We start from the raw sequence: 8,964 nt of genomic DNA, 5'->3' as shown, positions 1-8,964 counted from the left end.
CCGCCTGGCCCTCGTCTTGTTCTCGTCGCTGCCCGCTCCACCCATCCCACAATGGGACAGTTGCCACTATCGTGGCAGGGCTGACCAGCAGCGCCGGCACTTGATACGGGGTGAAGGATGGTCGATCCAATCCCTGCTGCAGGGTTGAACAGCCCTGCCCGTGTGGCCCTCGGGAGCGGATTATCGACGCTCGAAGGAGGGGTGTGTGTGTGTGTGTGTGTGGAGCGGTGTCTTGATGCAATTAGATAATTACATTGTAATCGATGTGTTCGATCGCCAGTGGCGGGAAGGGTGAAATACTCTTGAATTGTTTTGCACTCGGTGGGTGAATGGTGTAATATTTCGAAGAAATTCTGAAGAGCATTCCAAGCCGCGGAGAAGGCGAAGGGGCAGGGAAAGTGACATAAGATTTATTTGAGTATATAATTGAAGGGTACACGACAGCTCGTGCGATTGATTGTTATTGACATTTGAATTTTTGACACATTGATAAACCTCCTAAAATTATGCAATGTGCATTACAAAACCGTTTTTTTAAACGATTTCAAACAAAGCACAGCAATGTAGAGCAATCTTCACCGTAACACAGTGCGAAAAACACTTTCCAATTCATCGCCACAGATTCGCTGCAAAAAGGTCAGCAAACCTGGCACCGAATAATCCATCAAACAACACCAAGCTGCACTTCTTCCCATCCCGCGAACCCCCCCCCCCCCCCCCAACTGCATTGGGGTACACCCTGCGTTGAGATGCATCTAACCGGCAGCGAGTGAAAATGAAAACCTTTGCAACGATCAGATCGTGCTCTCTCTTTCCACGATCGGCAACGCTGATGATCTTCAGCCCGCTTGATCCCCTTCCCTCCATGAGAGCCCTGTGGGACCGCTGCAGCGGCTGCACCCGAACACATCAAACAGTTGACGGCAGTTGTAGTACACCGCGGGATGGTTCGGTGGATTCGTTAGAGAGCGTTAGAGCGGTTTGGCACGATGCTGCACAAACGCTTGGCCGTGCGCTAGAGGGTAGGGGCTGCGGCACTGAAGAAAAGCGGCACACTGCAATTTGAACGTGTGCTGGCTTAGCAGCGACGATAGCGACGGTGGGAGGAAATGGTAAAGGGGAACCGTATAATAAAATCGGTTTGGACTTGCAGATTGGATCAGCAGCAGCATGGATCGGTTCAATGCACTCCACACTCACACATACGCCAGCGGACTGGAGACGACGGCCGAGTGACTGACGAAGGTGATGCGGCGATGATGATGATGATGACGGAGCCTTGTGCCGCCCAATCGGTGGACCCGGAGAAAATCTGCACCAATCTAAACACCGCCGAGGGTTGGGGCCGACGAAAGGCAAGAGGTTAGATTTCACGCGGAACCAGCGCGAGCTGGTGGCCGGCGACGAGAGGAGCATTTGAGCAGGAAAAGTCCGCCGTCCGCTGGGTGAGATTATAACTCCGATCACTGATCTATCTCAACATTTATGCTCTCGCTCTCTCTCTCTCTCTCTTTTTCTTTCTGTGGCTGAGAGTAACTCACGTGCAGGTACGGGACACTTTAGATCGCTCACGTTAGCATGACGAATTTGTTAGATTCCGAATCACAAATAAAAACGTGCAGCGGCTCACCAACGTGCCTCCGTTGCTTTTATATTCTAATGGTTGTATTGTTCATTTTGATGGATGTAGCTTTGCTATCCATTTTTGTTTCTTTGTGTATTTTATTGATTTTTTTCAAATATTTATAAGACTTCTCATTACTTTTGATTTATAAACTCTTTCATTTTTCATAGTTATATTTTATATATTTTTCTGTTTTTATTTTTTATTTAATTACTTTCTTTTACTTTTTAATTATTTATTTCTATATTTACTTATTAATGAATTTAAAACTCATTTTATTCTTTTTTATTCTTTTCTTCTATGTTTTCGTTTAATTGTGTAGAATATTAATCAAGTTTTAAGTTTTTTTTATTGATCTTCATTACTTTCTGCATTTATTCTATTCCATTGTTGCATTTTGCTTCGTCCGTTTATGCATTTTTCTTTTAAATTATTCAATTTGCTTTCTTCTATACATTTTGTTCCTACTCCAATATTTCTTTATCATTTCCTCTAAACATTGAAACGTAAGCAATTGGGTTGTGTCATGTTTCCACATTGCCGAACGATGCATTAGTCGCAGCAAAACGGCACAAATTAAAGGTTTAAAGCAAAGCACACCAAATTCAAACAACCGAATAAAACCGGCTTCGCTACCGCTAAAGGAAAACTCCCCCTCCCCATTAGCTCGCAGGGAAGGCTGGCAGGGGTTCATTAACCCCTGTAGCACCGTCGACTGTCCACTGGCCCCGCACGTACAAGTGCAAGTGTGTACAAGTGCATCGGCACCGATTTTTGCCGGCCAACGGCATTCGTTTTCGATTCGTTTTGGGGTGTAAAGCGGGAGCGTTTTGTGTTCTTTTTTGCTTTCTTTCCGCACCATGGTCGATTAGTAGTGGCAACTGTCCTCGAACGGGTGTTTTTTTTTTTTAGCAAACTGGGTAATTTCAAGCGCTCGCTGCGCAGTGTAATGAGATGGAATTGGAATGTCTGCCTGTTCTGGGCGAGTTATGGCGGAAATTGAGGATGTCATCGCATCGACGATGATGGGCAAACTGGGCGAACTGTTGATGAAGAATTTAGTGCTAAAAATGAAGCTTAATTCCCAGCTTAGTCGCTAAATCGTTTAAAACGGTCTCAATTTACTCGCATCTTCAAACATTATGTCCTCGGGAAGGAAATTATTCAACAAGCATCTCAATCTTTCACAATTCCCACAGCGACACATGATGCGGCCTCGCTTCACGTTGCATCGTTCGTTCGTTTGCTTGCAGTTTCACTCCCTAAACTCCACTTTCTTGCCACTATTCCCACCCCGAGCGATGGCCTTTGCTTCGGTGAAGCGCGAGTACACGAGCAAAAAAACACGAGCCATCCACGAAACCACGTACGCCATGGGTGCCGGGCATGCCGGGGCGGACGGTGAACGACATTCCGACCACCGGTTGCATGGCATTGGTGTTTGCTGCTGCATCCAGCGGGAGAGGAGTGGACGTGGGTGTGGGTTCCGGTCGTTGTGTTCCTTCTCTGCTCCGCTCCAGAGTTCAATGCTCCAGATTGACACGCTTTTCGATCGCCGCGAACATCGAACAACTCGATGCATCACCACCCGTACAATGCATTGGAGGTGACAGGGAGGGGGGAGAGAGAGAGACAGAGGGAACCGATACGAATTTCCAATGCAAATTTGTCCATGTCTCCCGCAGCCAGCTTCAGCTGCAGGTCGTGCAGAAGACCGGTATCGACTCGCTCGTTCGAAGCTCGCTCGGACAGCCAAACATTGTATTTGGTAGACCGGTCGCCTCGACACAAGTATGTGTCATTTTTGCACACTCGGAGTTACTCGAGTCAACTACACACGTAGTAAAAACCAACGTGAAACAATAATGCCCACATAAGATCACTTTCATTTTCCATCCCGGCAGCAGACAGAGATGGCGGAGAGAGACAGACCCAATTTGGGAGGAGGCAGGGGGCAGCCAATCATCGCATCTTCTGCCCGCAATTACACTCACATCACGCTGCAACGAGAGCAAAATGGGGAGAAAATTGCGCGCAGCCGAAATTAAATCATCTCCCTTCCCGAGCGTAGGCGGAGAGCGCCTTGGAGGTCCATTATCAGCGCAGGCGGAACTGCAGCACCAGTTGGAAAGTGAAAATCAGCGGCTGATTGAAAGTGAAAATTCGATTGCTCCGATCGGCAGGATTGCGTTGGAGAGGGAGGAGGAGGAGATGAAGTGCATTGAAGTGCTTCGAGAAAAACGCAAATGGCTTGAAGAGTCAATCGCCGACCTGTCAGCGGTCAATCCGACCACCGCCGCCAGGCCGTACCGGGCCGGGAAAACGGATATGCACTTTTCTGGGTCGATCGATAGAAAAGGTTTGCTTTTAGAGTTGCGGGTGGTGCAGCTGGAGGAGTTTAGGGGGTGTGGTAGGCAATGACTTGCTAAAGGGCGTTTGCAGCCATTCGGGCGATGGGCAATCTGTTGCTGCATTCTGGAGCAAGATAATAATGACCCTGTGCCGATGGTGTCGATGGAAGCACCTACGAATGGTATGCGGCAAAGTGGTTTTGATGGAAATAGTACTGGAGGCATTAAAATTCGAAATACTTGTCGCTGTTACTAAGTGATCGTGTGTGTGTGTGTGTGTGCTTTACGAGGACAAATGGAAACGATGATTCATTCATTTCTTTCTACTAGATATCGTGGTAGTTTCTGAATACCCCTAAAAGTATGCAAAACGCACTACAAAATAACACTTTTGGAGGATGAAGCGCATGGTTTTAAGACAAATTATTCCACTTACTCTCTTTTATTATATCTTGGCACGCTTTATCTATAAATCAATTTACCCTGGAACCCCTCAAGTCAAGTTATTCATATCCAGTGCTGCAAAAAATATCATGAGCATCACGAGATTCACACCAACGAAAACAATAAACATGTCCCTAGTAGATTGATGCTCATTGCTGATACTCAATAAAAGTGTGTCATGACATGACGAACGTGAAAGGCGAATTCTTGAGTCCAACGCGATACTCTAAATGCCAGCACAAGCATTATCATGATCATTTTCTTGCTGTACCCACCAACACTCATGACTGAAACGAAGCTCAAATCAGCTCACGTACAGTGACAATGATGATCAGTGACGATACTCAAACAGCTGTGGGATCAATCACATGCTTGGTGACATTTTGATTAGCACCCAACTCTTGCTCACTCACTTGGTCACGACATTTTTGTCGGCGATAATCACGACATTCTTGGAATATACTTGACCGGAGAGCTCAAGCACCAAAATCAGCATACTTTCTCCTTCTGGTCATTATTTTTCTTTGGAATCACTCGCAAGCACCGCATATCTCCCATGACCATCGCGACGATCACCGACTGAAAATGTCGCGACCAAGTGACTGGCCAAGAGTTGGTAGCACACAAGCATGTGATGGTCTGTTTGAGGCTCACCTCTGACCGTTACAGTAGAGCTCGTGACGCTGACATGATTTTGTTTCAGCTGGAATTCGTCATGACTACATCAGTGACATTTTGCAAAACTGATCATAGTAAAAAAAGTCATGACATAATGACTGACCAAGCGATGGTCGCAAAAATGTCATGAAGCATGTATTGGTCACACCAACCGTTCAGAGTATCGCCACTGTTTATCACAATTGAGTACGTGACGCTGATATGGATTTTGTTTCAGATTTTTTGCAGCATTGTTCGTATCTTTCATGCAGTTATCCCTCATTTCACTAAAATCCCGAAAAAGTATGCAAAATGCACTACAAAATAACGCTATTGGAGAAAAAAGCGCGGTAACTTCAAACAAACGATGCCAATAATCTGTTGTTTGCGCTAGTCTGTAATTCATTTAACCCCAAAACCCCTCAAGATATCCAAAACGCATTACAAATGTTCTCTTTTTACTTCTATGAATTTTTACTTCTTTTCAAAGAAGTAACATTTTCTTTGTTCAATCAATAAAAAATGATGTTACGAATGAGTTCATCTCCACTTGACTGCCGAACACACAATAACATCTTATTATTGTCTTTGAGTCGTATCCGTTTCCAGGGATGCATTGTCAATCCCACATGAAAAGCTCAATATACTACTAGCTGGAGGAAAACTTTTTCACCCCTCCCTTTTTCTTCCCCCCATTCAACTGCAACTGCAAGCGGTCGTTGTCCTTCCAGGCCACGCATTCGAAACGCATTCGGCTATCAAATCGGGACCATTTCCACCCCCCTTTTATGCACTCATCCACAATCAGCACAATCCTCCCATCGAACCCTACGCCATCGGACCACGGTCTCTGTTTTATGCGCCAGAAAAAGGGGTGCAAGCATAAAATCACCACCGCCTTCGCCAGCGGGATATATAATCGATAGCAAACACTGGTGGAAAAAAACAATAATAATAGTAAACGCGGGCTACGAGAGTAGTAAAACCAGACCGAAAGCATCATAAAAAACGGGAGAAGAAGGGGAAGGGATTTGAAAGGACGGATCGGTCGGGGTGGGTAATAATGCACGCGCTGAATGGTAAATTAAGGCAAGGGGCCGAGTAGTTTTGCGCTGCAATTGCTCGTGTGCGCCCCCCAAAAACTTTCACTCTTATGCGTTTATGCGAGAAGCGTTAGGGCAGCGAGCGCAACGCAAATGCGGGTCACACAGTGGCCCTATTGTCAACCCGGTCGATCTGCCTGAAGGAGGAGGAGAGAGAATAACGATCAACTTGTGTTTTGTGGCAAAAGATTAGGAACGAAACTTCTCCCGAGGTTTAGCTGACTCATCGTCCGCACAACGCACCTCCGCGGGCAGGAGACTTATGCCCGCTCAATAAGTTCGCTGGCCACCTCCCCGCCTCCCCCCCCCCTCCCGGCTTGCCCGGGGGTTTCGCGGCTCATTATGGACGTGGTTCTGGTTGGACGGATGGACGGACGGCCGTGCACGGCTGTTGTCCGCCGTCGTCGTTGCAGCGCAAACCAGAAGAAAACGCCGCGCGGCAGCTGACAATCGAAAGTGACAGTGACTGGCCCGGCGGTGAGGGTGACTTGGGCGATACCTTGCTGCCTATACGACTTGATTCGTTACATTTAAGTGTGTGAGAGAGTGCGGTACTTTCTTCGCCGTGTGCATCTCCGCACACTGCACCGATGCACTTTTCCCAACCCTCCTCCGAACCCCGAGCCTGCTTGGACATGTTCGGGGCAAGCTCTGGTAGGTTCGTTCGGGAGTTTCTGGCTAGTTTCTTGACCGGTTTTTCACTCGCAACACAACCACGACGACGACGACGACGAAGAAAGGGTGCAATGAACATGTTTAATTAACATCGGAAAATTGCCCGCTGCAGTGCCGCCGTCACCGCCGCTGCTGCTGCACCTTCCTCCACCGTGCGTTAGAAGCGATCTCCGCGTGCATCGCGTTTTCGTCGTCTGTGTCTGTGAGTTGATTGAACTGTTACTTGCCACAAACGGTGGTGGCGTTTGGGAAAAAGGGTAGAAAATGGAGGGAAGAGGGTCTTTCAATGCGGTAAGGAAAATGACCTCCAACACAATAGGGAGTGTAATGATCGGTCGGTGATGGGTTTTGAAAATTGCAACCCCACACGTCTTTGAAGGGCGTCGTGGCGGAAGTACGAAAACGGAGGCATTAGGCAGAGAGGTAAATGTTTCGAAACTTTCTCAAACATGCAGTCCCATGCAGCGTGTGTCCCCCAAAACTGTCCACCAAAGATTGCAAACCTTCTCTGTATGCCGTTCGATCGGTGCAGGCAACTCCAACGGACGATAGATTGTGACTTCCAACGCAAGGAGACACATTGCCCCGTTTTTTTCCACGCCAAATGCGTGGGATTTGGCTGGCGATGCGTTCGGTTGTGCATCGTTTGAACCGACTGGAGCGCTGTCTTAGAGGTAGATATAATTCATACTTCAGTGACATGATGTAGGGAAAGGGAACAGACTCGGATCTGAGGCCATTCCAGAAGATCCGATCGGGGAGAAAAGACCGCTGATGGTAGATCGGAAGTGATCAACGTAGTGAAGTACTTTATTCTTTTGATATGATCATTACTTCCCGGAATACTACTTGGTTTTATAGGTCAATTTTCTACTTTTAAAGATGGTCAGGGGTGTCCTCACTAAGAATTAATAACATAAAAATAAAGAGTACAATAATTTTTTGGCGATTCCAAATAAAATTGAGGAATTGTATGCAGTGAAGGACCAAGATGCATCAAATAACATTAGTCAAAGATTCTGAGTCTATACCCAACTCCCCACGTCGCCTTCCTAGTATCATCCCCAGCATTACCCAATAGATGGCAGCATCGTCGACTTGATAAAATCAGTTATGGGTGCGTGTGTACTTCCTGCATAGATATTGAAACACTAATCCCAACGACCCGGCCAGCCCGGCAACTACTGTTGGACACATTGAGGACATGTCGAACCTCACCACCCATGGCCGTGTAGCCGTTTTGCAGTAACCGGACACGCAGCAGCGTCCATCGTCAAGCCTCTGTCATCGCCCTGCGCTCCCTGAGTGTACCGTGCGACTGGGTCATCGATCTTCGGCGGCAGATTGGACCGGCTCGCGCACACACGTGCCGGCTGTTTGTTATATCTTCCGCCGCAAAAGCCGCCTTGCCGCGACTGACAGACGAGATCTAATGAGCGGTGAAATGCAGTTTTCGGTACTGGCTCGGTACGCACCGCGAACAATATGGTGGTGGAGGTATTTTTGCAAATCAGCAAAACAACAAAATAGGGAACGAACTCCTCACAGATGACAGTGCTGATGAAGATTTGAAAGTGATTCTGTTACACCGTTCGCGTTGCTAGCGTTTGCTAATAAGCGTTCTGCGCTTGATGCTACCGTTGCGTCACATACGCACCAAACTTGGGCGTTTCTGTGCGTGCGTGCGTGTGTTGGAGCGTCTTGTGTCTAAATTTGCGACCGCTGTGCCGAACTGCTCCAAAAACGGTCGGGGAAATGCACGATGCCCCACGGGCCCTTGGCGGCAAAGGGGCCAGACGTGTGTCGATGGCTAAAAATAGATCGACGCATTCAATGCATCCAACATGCACATACCGATCCCGGTGGGTCCGATTTAGGGGTAGACTGTTCTCCCTCTCTTTCTCTCTCTCTCTCTCTCTCTCTCACACACCTGCCTTCACATTAGCATAAAACGAAACGAACGCATCGAAAATAGTTAAACACACACACACACCCAAGGCCTGTGACCATTTGTTTCATTTGGTTGCGTCTTTGCCCGGTTCTGCCGTGCGCATTGTGGTAGGTTAAGGTATAGAGGATGCGCGTTCTTGCGTTCTTTGGAGCATCGGAG

Source organism: Anopheles merus, chromosome 2L, assembly GCF_017562075.2.
Source record: "Anopheles merus strain MAF chromosome 2L, AmerM5.1, whole genome shotgun sequence".
In the NCBI taxonomy this organism is placed as follows: Eukaryota; Metazoa; Arthropoda; class Insecta; order Diptera; family Culicidae; genus Anopheles; species Anopheles merus.
This window is presented reverse-complemented; position numbering follows the sequence as displayed.